This window comes from Ostrinia nubilalis, chromosome 8 (assembly GCF_963855985.1).
Source record: "Ostrinia nubilalis chromosome 8, ilOstNubi1.1, whole genome shotgun sequence".
NCBI classification, from domain to species: domain Eukaryota; kingdom Metazoa; phylum Arthropoda; class Insecta; order Lepidoptera; family Crambidae; genus Ostrinia; species Ostrinia nubilalis.
Genome location: NC_087095.1, coordinates 12,580,096 through 12,592,538, shown reverse-complemented (window position 1 = coordinate 12,592,538; position 12,443 = coordinate 12,580,096). Strand labels below are relative to the sequence as shown.

The 12,443-nt window shown below is 35.7% G+C and overlaps 1 protein-coding gene across 3 annotated transcripts in view; it reads right to left on the bottom strand.

Moving 5' to 3' along the window:
* LOC135073978 (uncharacterized) overlaps nucleotides 1-12,443 on the bottom strand; it is a 287,319-nt gene that overhangs the window by 166,193 nt on the left and 108,683 nt on the right. Inside the window, exon 2 of one of the 3 annotated variants that reach the window (XM_063968260.1) lies at nucleotides 10,555-10,801. The exons of the other annotated variants lie outside the window; for them this stretch is intronic. The gene's annotated coding sequence lies outside the window, so the exon portion shown is untranslated. The remainder of the gene's footprint in view (nucleotides 1-10,554; nucleotides 10,802-12,443) is intronic. 3 annotated transcript variants of the gene reach the window in all.

Below are 12,443 nucleotides of genomic sequence, written 5' to 3'. Positions count from 1 at the left end.
CTAGATGTGAACCGTATAACGTAGAGCCTCAAATTAGTTTTGCTCTTTAGTCGTAAAAATACATGAGTAACTAAAAACTAGAAGTGTCGTTAATTTTAATGTAAAAATTAAAGTAAGCAGAATCGTTTTCTGCATAAATATGACTTTAATACGCTAGTTTAGTACATTAAAAATAATGTAAAAATATGTTTTAGAGTAGTTTTACGTAAGCTTGATAAATACCGCAACAATAAGGTAGCAATCAAAGTTAGTAAACTCACATTTGAATCAAATATTAAGACCTAAATGAAGAAATGGGATATGGCCGATAAGAAAAATCTCGCATTGATATTTTAAGTTTAGTGACTAAGTGCTTTGTTTTAAATAGGAGATACAAAAACGATATTTTTAATCGTTTAATTGTAAATGTCAACTTATCCATTAATTGCTTTCTATGTATATGGCCCCTTCACTAAAGTAGACCAAGTATTATGTTAATATTTTTTACTGTCCTCAAAAAAAATGGATTACACTTTAAAAATAGAATAAAAGGACAAGTTGGACGTCAACAATCAACAATAGTGATAACGCGCGGCCTTGCCCGCCATTTTATTGTTTCGTCCTCCTTTGTCGTGGGGTTCCTTAGGCTGGTTTTATTGTCAATCATGCGTAGGCGTCACTTACTTATGATGGTAGCTATGCTAACGTCGATATGCGTCCAAGGAAATAACTTTTTACTTTGCTGTGTCTAGCTACTAGAATGTGCCACGAATTCCCCACGAACGCCCCGCGGATGACCCACGTACGCCCCACTTAGCAAACTGAATATACCCTTATACGCACAGTTGACAGCACATCAGACTACGTTTTCTTGCAAAACAGCACTCTATTACAACTGCTTAAGATTAATGTGTCTGTAGATATATTTTCGCGCGCGCCATCTACTATGAAACCGATCATGCGTTATGCGCACGCGGTTCTTAGCACGTGAGGCAGAGTAGCGTAGAGAAGGCAAGTAAATACTCAGTTACTCAGTTATCAGCGTGAAAAAATATCTGTCTTAAAATGTAGAGTCGAAATAAACAAACTGTTTCTTAATTTTAGGTAGAGGTACAGTAGCGAAGGTAAGTTTTTAGATTAGCGTGAAAAATATCTGTCTTATGGCTTTAACCATTGTATTCTGTAGGTATGTTTCTTATTGCTCCCTGTTTTAAAAAAAAGCCCTGAAACTTATTGCAGTGATCGAAAAATATGTGACGCCCATTGAAATATATTTCGGGCAATAAATTAAAATACTACGTCAAGTTTTGATAAATAAGTAGGTACTTACAATTATTAACTCTCGTCTACTTGTTGATGATTGAAAATCACTTTGTCATTATTTTTTATCGACTTTATTGCATTTTTTAGAGACAAGCAAGAACTGGATTAGTATTTTTTCCCTTTTGGTCTAATAAACCTACTATTCGATTTCTAATATATTTTAACTGTTAAGTGGCTTGTAAACACCCTCCCTCGTTAAAACTTATAAAGTTTTTCTGTACTTAAGTAAGATTTTTAATAACATCAAAGAAAAATAAGAGCAATCAAATATTTTATGTCAATAAAATTATTATCGTGTACCATTTTCAGGAAAGTAGTAAAGGACAAGTGAGCGTCAACAATGATAAGACAAATACAGTCGAGAGCATGTCAGACTACACATTTTTGTCGCAAAATCGCTTTTATTACAATTACATACGATGCCAGTGTCAAGCTTGATGTGCTGTCCTTTTGTTTGTTTTGCACCCTTATCAAAGCAGACGTATGTATTGGCAAGGTCACTTTCCTTTTATTGAAAACCTAACGACGTTTGCGCAAGGCTACGAACGATAATAGAATCTTCCAGAAATAAACTACAGTAAAAACATAAAAGAAAAGGCCGTATAATAGGTATAGTATAGGTAACCTATTTATTCAACGACAAAACATTTTCCATTAAAAAACTGTTTCAAAACTATAAACATAATGTAAGATTCATTAATATTAAGAAATCATTTAAGTTCAAAATCGAAAACTATTGAATTTGAATCTAATTTTGATCGCAGTGAATATCCGTGAAGATACGTAAGTAAAAAAATATCGCAAAGTAGGTACAAAATATTCTTTAAATAAAAAGCTAAATGCAAATTTTGATGCGTCTAACAAATTAGTCTTCGATGAAGGTGACATATGACATATTTGCACAATATTTTAGCGGTAGCACACGCAAAAAAGCTTTTGCTCTGCCATTTTACTTTAGAAACCGGTATTTGATATTAAGTAGACATACAGACAAGTTTTTATTTACACGTGCTGCAAATGTAAAAATGGACAAACATCCTGATTTTCACGTGATTATTGTACATATACGTGCACAAATTATTACAGGAAAGGTGTAACATAATAATTTGTACCTCATTACAAAGCTACACTGCACCGCAAGGTCGGAGATATTGAGTAGAGATGTTACGGATATGTAGTTTCGGTTATGGATACGGTTACGGATATAGGAATCATATTATACTGGTTTCGGTTTCGGTTACGGATACTTTTTATTTTGGATATCCGAAAGTTTCGGTTACGGTTACGGATATCTGTGCTTTAGAATGCAATTTGCAATAGTTATCCAACACGGTTCATTCATGGCCGCACACTTTACATCGAATAAAAAGTAATAAAAAAAAATATTGATACCAGATGGCATTACAAAGGTAAATAAGGCTGTTATGCCTTTACATATAATGCTATACAAAAAACAATTTAAACTGCCTACATCAGAAACTTTGGAATCGGTTACGGTTACGGTTTCAGATATTTTTTTATTTCGGATATCCGAAAGTTTCGGTTACGGTTACGGATATCCATAACATCCCTGAATTGAGCGATACCGCGTATGACACTCGCGTGCGTATGCGCTGCTGCTCGACATAATGACTTTGGATTGTGGTGCATTTTAGAAAACAAATTGGTAGAACAAACAACGCTATGCATCAAAGCACGGAATAATCGTTTTGAGCAGTTTATTTTTACCAAATTTTCGACTCAGATTGAATTTGCTCTACTATAAGATTTATTTAAATATGAATTAGCAAACTAAACGCATATTTATACTTACGTATGATATTAAAAAGCGACAGATATCGCCAACCGGTTCGACAAGACAAAACCGATTTGACACATAAATTAAAAACGTGACGTTAGTACACTTATTTTGAAAATAAAAAAAGATTAATCAAGTCTCTCACATACTTAGGCTGGGTTGCACCATCTTACTTTAACTTTGACAAACGTCAAAAATCTGTCAAACTCCATAGAAAAAGCGCCGGTTATCGTCATAGTTACCGTTAAAGTTAGGTGGTGCAACTCAGCCTTAATAAAGAGTGAGCCTAGTATACGTCGTAGCTTTTTCTCACCTATCAAGTGTCATTTTGGTTATAGAGTAGCGATTTAGTTTCTTAAACTTGCCTTAATTTTTCCCTATACAATTATTGTTATAGGCTGCAAGGTCATATCGTGACTGGATCAGGACACCTGCGTGCAAGTCCGACGTTCGTGTTCGACTGACTTTATCGTTGTTTTACACAAAATTCATTTCTTTAACGGAATTCTAAGAAGTAAAGGAGATTATTAACCTGATTTTAAGACACGTTTAACAAATTGTTCGTTTAAATAATTGATTGTTTTGTTAATTATAAAACATTTGTCTTCGGTGTTATTTATAATCCACAAATTAAATTAATTAAAACATACTAGTACTCGTATATCTTTTAGTACAGCGCACACTTACTTCAGAAAACAGGGACGGAATTACGCCTACTTATCTATATTTGTGTTGTTTCTTCTAAGTTTAAACATCAAATATCGTTTTGTAATAAGATTTAAACGCACATCTGGTTTAACGACTGAGAAAACGTTTTTATATCCTGACATTTATAAATAAAGTGTTAAAACCACTTGAATTTGAGTAGGTACTTAAATTATTTAATTGAATTTCCCACTTTTTAACCAGGAAGTTAACTTAATAAGTTGATTTTAGAAAACATTTTTAATTTTCACTTATTACATCAATTATTGCTTTTTATTACCTTTATGCAATTTAATTGATTGATTTAATTGATTTGGAAAGTTATGTTTTGACAGCTTCTTTATTACGAAATAATGGAATTATTAATACAGTAAACATAAGGATATTATAAATATCAGGTAATCAAGAATAAATTAAGCGAGGAAGTGAGCACTTCGTCTGCAATTAATTTACCAGAAGTGAATGAATAAAGCATTATTGATATAAAATTACAAATCCTTGTAATCTTAAAGGAAATATGTTTTCTTAGAAGAGCTAAAGACAACTCAAGGTGTTAAGATAACATCGATTTGAAATTAACTCTATTTATGAAAGGTATTTTAAGATAAATCTTAAAGAATTAGATGATGAATCATTAACATAAGGAATTAAATATAATAAGGAAGTACAATTAATAACAACCTATTTATTTATATGTCGGCTCGTCAGGGATTCGAACCTCAGATATTGTGGGCGAAATAGGGTATCGTGCAATGAGAATGAGACTTGTGTCCGAACACTTTTAATAATCGTCAAACAGAGTTCAACATCAGCACTTAGTTCTTAGTACTACAATCTAGACTTCGTCGAGCGATAAAATAGGCACTAGGTGAAACGTGGGACAGTTCCGTGACGATGTCTTCTCTTGTCGGCGTCCGGAGCGAAAGTGAGTTCGATCCGTCCCGCCGTGACCGTTACGACTCTGTCGAAGCGCGCCAAAGCGGTGTTGCGCCGATTCGCCGCTAGGTGGCGCACTTGCGTTTCACTTTAGTGTCCGTACTCATGACCGTCTGCGACATATAGAAGAGAGGGAATAGGCACTTACAGGACAGATAATATGTACCATCCTAGACTGCATCTCACTTAGCATCAGGTGCGATTGCGGTGAAATACCTGCCATGTTCTGCATAAAAAGAAGAATAATCTAAACATCGGAAGAGGGTGAATTTAGTGTTCAAATACAGAACAAAACTGTATGCAACCTATTTGTCTGACAGATAAGACTTAACGGCAAGTTATAAAACAGGCCCTAGGGCATCTTAATCATCAACTCCATAATAAATTAGCCTATGATAATCAGTTAATCACACACTTAACGTCTTGCCACGTCATTTTAAACTATTATTGACTGACACGAATGTCATCATTCAATCATAGCAGTTATTATTGGATTTAGATATCCTGTCAAGTTGACAGTTCATAATTAGTACAACTTGATATTAAAATTAAATAATTGAATAATGACTGATGATTATTCGCTCTACGTCGCCGAAAAATTTCGCAATTTGAGTGATCGTTGGAAAATGAAGTTCGTACCTACATAGGGCATTGACCTCTAGAATATTAAAATATCTTCAGATACCTTAAGGCACCCCGCAAACTACAGACTTAGTCATTCGATAGTTTAGTCGGCTTCCGATTTGTATGAAGTATCGGCCGACACCAAATCGTTGTAATGTGCGCACTTCTATAAATGTTAACAGCCCGACTCAAATATCGACTGATCTAAAACTGCAGGGTATTTAACAATGCGAGGAAGAGAGATTTTGTTTATGAGAACTGGGGTGTTCTCTATCTCACTGTTGATATCGTAGAAGGTGGCTAATGGCCAAAAATGCGAACATCAGGTCTAGACGTTAGGCTACTCTGATTTGGTTATTCATATAGGTATCCTTAGTCAGTAGGTATTAACCGTCCATTCACGAGCTAATACACAAGATAAACGTGAATAAAACTTATGTAAAAGGTGTTTGCTTTGTTACAAAACATGTACAGTCAGCGTCAAATATATGATGACACCCAAAGTGACCAAAAAGTTGATAACACAAGCTTATTCCAATTGTAATAAAGACGTGTTGCGAACTTTTTGGCTACTTAGGGTGTCACGAAATATTTGACGCTGACTGTACAGTTAGCACATCAGACTATTCATTTTTGTCAAAAATAACACCTTAATACAACTACATAGCCCGACGCCGCTGACATAGCCCGGACTAGCAAGCTGTAGTGGCAATGGGCAGGGCACATAGTACGCAGAACTGACGGCCGATGGGGCAGCAAGGTTCTGGAGAGGAGGCCGCGTACCGGAAAACGCAGTGTGGGACGTCCACCCACAAGGTGGACCGACGACATCATAAAGGTAGCAGGAAAGCGCTGGACGCAAGCCGCTATCAACCGGGTAACATGGAGAGCATTGGGGGAGGCCTATGTTCAGCAGTGGATGTCCTATGGCTGAGATGATGATGATGATGATGATGATGATGATGATGATGATGATGATGATGATGACAACTACATAGGATACCTTCAGCTTGATGTGCTCACGAAAAATGTCGGGAAATTTTAGGTAATGTGTTGGAACATTTTCAAGGAATTTGTAGATAAACCGCAAGCATGTGGGTTTTTACTGTACATAATGATGATATAACGAATCAACAAACTAATTACTTGCGAGTAACTCTTTATCTTAGTGGAAAAGTAGCTGCAAGGCGGTTATAATAAATCCCCAAAGTTTCGCAGGCACTTGGTCCCATCATTATCAAATCATCATCAGGCAGTTTAATCTCCATTGCAGGCGGACGACCTTCTTAAAATTCACAAGCGACTAAAGGAATGATACATATACACTCCTCATTTTAGTAAGCACTCCTTATTATTCAACTGTAACTACATAGAGTAGAGAAGAAAATATGAAGAGAAAAGAGAAAAATAATCCTATTTGTTTTAATTTGTATCGTATAAGTTTTTATTTATCCATGTATTTGTTATATTTTCTCACTCTCACATAAATATGGCGTGCTCTGAGGTATTTATAAGACAGTATTCCAATGTAGAGACAAACTCTATGGTAGCCGCATAACGCGTCGATGTCTTTTCCACTATTTCTCATAAATACGCGTACAGTTGGAAAATCGATCTTAATACAAGACCACAAAGTGCTACAGTATTTAGCTTGATGTGCCACCATCCAATAATCATGTTACTTTTTATTAGAGAAAACTAAATTTTATTTTGGCCGAGGTCTGACTATCATTATTTTGTCATATTTCAGACAGTTTGTTTGGTCACGCAAATAATTTGACATATTTTTTTCGACATATTAATTGTTTTTCTAAAACGCAGTGGCGGATTTACAAATTTGCCGCTAGTAGGCCATTCAATTATTGCCGCCCCTACCTACTGACTTTTGAAATTCAATACGTTAGTTTAATCCCGTTATTAGTATGATTGTGAACTTAATGATATTTCTGTCAGTTACTAGATTATTATTGCAACCCGCTATGTACTGAAGAGTTTAATGTTGACCTAAAAACTGCAGTAGGTATGTACTAATCCTAAGGTGGGCAAAGGCATGACTTAAAATACCTACACTATATGAACACAGACAAAATAATGTGTGGTCAGTAAATATTTTTTAATGGACTTAACAGTTTAAAAACAATACAAACAGAAATTTCTATTAAAATATAACATGTTAACAATCCAGTTAATGGTGACAGACAAAATGAGATCAAATAAGTTTTACATTATTTTCTTGCGAGATTTTAAATTTGCAAAATCATTAATTATATCGACGTATTAAATCTTTTTCATATGTTCTGACTCTATGCACAAAAGAGATTCTTGACTTAAAATAGATCGTACATAGTTTTTAACCCGTTTTATTAAGCAAGTAAAGCTTCTCACCTGAACAATTTGTCACCGGTGTGCACAGAGCCATGCGAAGTGCTATATCCAGTATAATTAGCTAAGAACTACTTAAAGGTAAACAGAAAGACCAAGGCTTGGTAATACAGGGTTGCCCAGAAGAAAATTAACTTTTGAAAATTCAAGGAAACGAAAACTGTACCTACATTTTTATAGAACTTTAACTATTGCAATTTAAAGAACATTTAATGCAATTTATTTTTAAATTTACCTTTATTAAATTACATCGCCCAGGAAATTTCCTTGACGCTTACAACATTCGATCAACATACACAAAATCTTGGAATGCGTTCGTCAGAATTACCTCGAAACCTATTTTCAATTTTTTGCCGAATGCTCAGCTTCAGTTGCTGCATGGTTCAGTTCAGTTGTTGTTGGATTATTAATGTAACACCACAATTAATAATTTTGCCAGGAGATGTCACCCCTGCCTGAAATTATTTTTTTGTGGGAACATGTCTCTTACTATCTAAATGCTCTCAGTTGAAGTGTGACACGTAGCCCCATCTTGATGAAACCAAGTGCTCCGGTCATAACCTTGCGAATCTTGCAGCTTTGAAATCAAAAAGCTTTTCAGCCTACTAGTATAGCGCTCTCAAAAATTAATCATCCTTTCAATGCAACAAACCAATTAAGCAGTGGTGAAGTCTCACTGCCTCTAAGAAGCGCTAATCTCATTCCAGCAGACTTCTTTTTGCGGGGTTACCTTATGAGCAGAGTATACTCTAATAATTCAAAAACTCTGCAGCATTCATTCATCCTGAATCCATTTTGAGGTAACTCTTAGGCCTCAGCCTCGAGTTTAGTGGGCAGCGGGGCGGGAGCGGCGGCGGTGCGGGAGCTGCAGGATCTTATGCGTAAAATCAAATAGACCGGTTCTCGAAAACAGCGGCGCGGCAGCGGCGCCGGAGCGGGCAACGAGCGGGCAGCGGCGAGGGAGCGGGCAGCGGACTCCTTCTTTTGCCCACAATAAATCGAGCGTTAGGAATAAATTTGAATCGAAATAAAATGGTCGCCGTTGTTCAGACATTTCGTTTGCGAATAAAAACAAATATCTCGACAACACAACCCCGAACACAACACTTCGCCGCTAAAGCGCCGCGCGAGCTGCCCGCTTGTTTCGAGAACGGGTCTGCGTTGCCCGCCCCGCCGCCGCTCCCGCCCCGCTGCCCGCTAAACTCGAGGCTGAGGCCTAAGGGCTCCTGCACACGACGCCGCCACCGCGCCGCCGCCGCGCCGTCGCCGCGCCGCTACACTGTTCATAGGCACCGAGTAAAACCGCCGCCGCGCCGCCACCGCGCCATCAAAGCATAATTTCGCGCGCGGCGCGGTGGCAGCGCGGCGGTTGCGCGGCAGCGGTGTTCACGCGGCGCGTATAAACAGTGCAAAGGCGCGGCGACGGCGCGGCGGCGGCGCGGTAGCGGCATCGTGTGCAGGAGCGCTTACAAAAGTTTTCCAAAATGTTGATGTATATAGGTATGTTGACCGAATGTTGTAAACGTCAAAGGAATCACATGTACGATAAAATTTATAAAACATAGTAAATTTTAAAATAAATTGCACTAAAAGACAATGCCGGAAATTGGCGTCTTTTTTTTTCGCGCGGCCATCGACCAAACTTTGTTTTTTGATTACAAAGTAGTGTAATAAACCAAACTTACTATGACATGTATACCTCTAAACTCAGTCTGAACTGAGTTACGAGCATCAGAAGTTTGATGATTTTCATACTAGATTTGCTGTTTGCGCGCAAGTTTTGTAAGAAATTGCAACAAAATAATGACATTGTATGTGTAAACAAATAATACCATCCATTAAAGGCTCCAGACATCAGTATGCAGCAGAATGAGCGCAATAAAAAAATAGCGCAATATTTTGTTGCAATTTCTTACAAAACTTGCGCGCAAAAAGCAAATCTAGTATGAAAATCATTAAACTTCTAATGCTCGTTACTCAGTTCAGACTGCGTTTAGAGGTATACATGCCATAGTAAGTTTGGTTTATTACACTACTTTGTAATCAAAAAACAAAGTTTGGTCGATGGCCGCGCGAAAAAAAAAAGACGCCACCTTCCATACAAAATCTGGCATTGCCATTTCCTTTAAATTGCAATAGCTTAAGTGTACAGTTTTCGTTTCCTTGAATTTTCAAAAGTAAATTTTCTTCTGGCCCACCCTGTAAAACAATATACACGAAGTTGTGGAGAGATGGTGCTCGTGCTAGGCTCCGAAGATCCTGTGTTACGAGTTTTTTATTTTATTTTTATTGAAACGCTATTGGAATATTTTAAAATTCATGATCATATAAGTACCTAAGTATATATTACAGTGCGTTTATTAATCGTTTATTTATATATGGATTGTGTAGGTATACGTATAATTATATATTTTTTTCCTGTAAAAAAAATTAGCCAAATTTGCCGCCCCTCTAAATCTGCCGCCCTAGGCACTGGCCTACTTGGCCTATTGGTAAATCCGCCACTGCTAAAACGTATGCGTATGTGTAATATAAGTTGTATTATGTTATCAGTGGTAATCAATTACAGGTTTGTTCACATTAAAAGTACCTATGCTTTAAGATCCATCTTACGAGAAAAACTGCAGAAAGAAATAATGAACTGATGTTTTAGCTTATCAATGGTATGCTATAATATATAGTATGGTAAAAATTTAATTTATTTATTTATTTATTCATGAATAGAACGGTAGTACCAATTACACTATGAGTATTAAATATGAGTATAAGTATTAAGAAAAAATTTGTAGTTTTTAGTCGCAACTTACCGTCAACCGGGGCGACATCTGTTGTCAGCTCGACGACAACTGACACCTCATACGTCTCGACCTCCAGTTTTTCTCCCGCACTAGTTTCTTATGCAAACGATAGTCACTAGTCACGTGACATCACTTTTTCACTTCACTCGTCGCCCACTGAGTTCACTTAATCACTTTATTCACTTAAGGTGGTCAGCTGTGACGACTTTCCGCTTCCGAATCGATTTTGTCGCAGTATCTTTATTTTTATTGTTTCCTATGGATTGATGTAATAATTAGGATAATGACTGGTGATACATTCACATCATAAGTTATGGTGTAAAATTATCACTAGTAAGAAAACCGTCAGAAAATCGCTACTGAATTTATTATTTATCGATCGATTTTTTTAAATAACTTCTCAGTGGACATTCGATAACTTTAATAACATTTTTATTGTCAACTATTAAGATATTACAATCCTTTTTCACTAAAACAAAGAACTAATTACTTACGAGTATGTCTAGAGTTATTAGTAATGACATTTAAATGACTCTAAAAGGTACTATAATTACATAATATAGTTAATCGGTAATTATTAAACATTCTTCACAACACTATAGTCCGCCGGCAATTTTTGAACGTATTTTGTTTGCAGCATGCCATATCTCGCAAGTCGCGTTCAAATATGAATTTAAGATAAAAAAAAGAAAAAAGAAAAATGAAAATCAATTACTTTGATTTTCTTTTTTTCTATTCAAGAGTTTTTCTGTTGATGTGTTACTAACGTTTTTTTTTACGTTTAATTGCCACTCACTTTTCTTAAAATCTTTATTTACTTAACGAGCTCGTTTATTGAGTCAACGTGTTGCTTAATTCATCACATTTCCTAGGAGAAAAACAAATGTTGCTTTTCTTTTTACGCATTGGATCTGTTAAGCGCAATTTTTAAATCATTTTTTTTTTATCTGCAACGCTAAAGTGAAATTAGAACCCAAAGTGAAACTGCTCTATTTTCATATAACTAAAGTTTATTTTCCTTTACATGTTTTTTTTTCTCTTTTTGTTGACGACAATACTAATCTACTTAAAACCAAGTCATGAACAAGGATAAATCGCGAAAAATAAGTTATTGTCTCCGTTACCTTGTTTGAACTAGATTTTCATTGCAGAAAAGCCTTATAAAGGAAAATTCACAGTTCCTATGTCAATTAAAAAGTCGTTATTATCATAAACAGGTTTTCCTTATTGGTTTAAGGAATTTAAGAGCCTTTATTGTTACATATAAAAATATTTAAAGCTGACTTTTTTTTACAGACAATTTTTACTTAAAACCTTAATTCTTGTCGTTATTATTGATTTTGTTCTATATTTAGTAACATTGATGTAAAATATATCAGAAAGATTTTTAGGATAGAGCGTCAATTTAACGACAATCAATATTCAAATTAGGAATGAAAACAGAACCACCTGCATCAGATAATTAACGTTTTTTTGTCACACATTTTTATTAAAAAAGCTTTTAACATACCTATTGGTGTGATAATACAAGAAATAACTGGCAATCAAGTATATATGTAAAATTGTATTGTTGAATGGAATATCCTCATTCAATCTAAACACCTCGTGCTCAAGTGGGTTAAAAATAAACAGACGTTTAAGATCTTAATTGATACTGTTTTAACAGCGGTTATCTATACGTCAGTACAGTGTCACTGGTCACATGTTGTTTGCCCGCATTAGAAGATATTCTGTTTGCTTTTTAAAGAAAATTATCGTGTACTTTTCAATATTTTTTTTAACAGTAGTCTGACACTGGGATTGCGCTGCACGAGTAAATTGACAGTTATATAATGTAGGCCAATTCCAACTTCAATATTGACACAAATATGAGACATAAAAAAAACAAACAACCAATT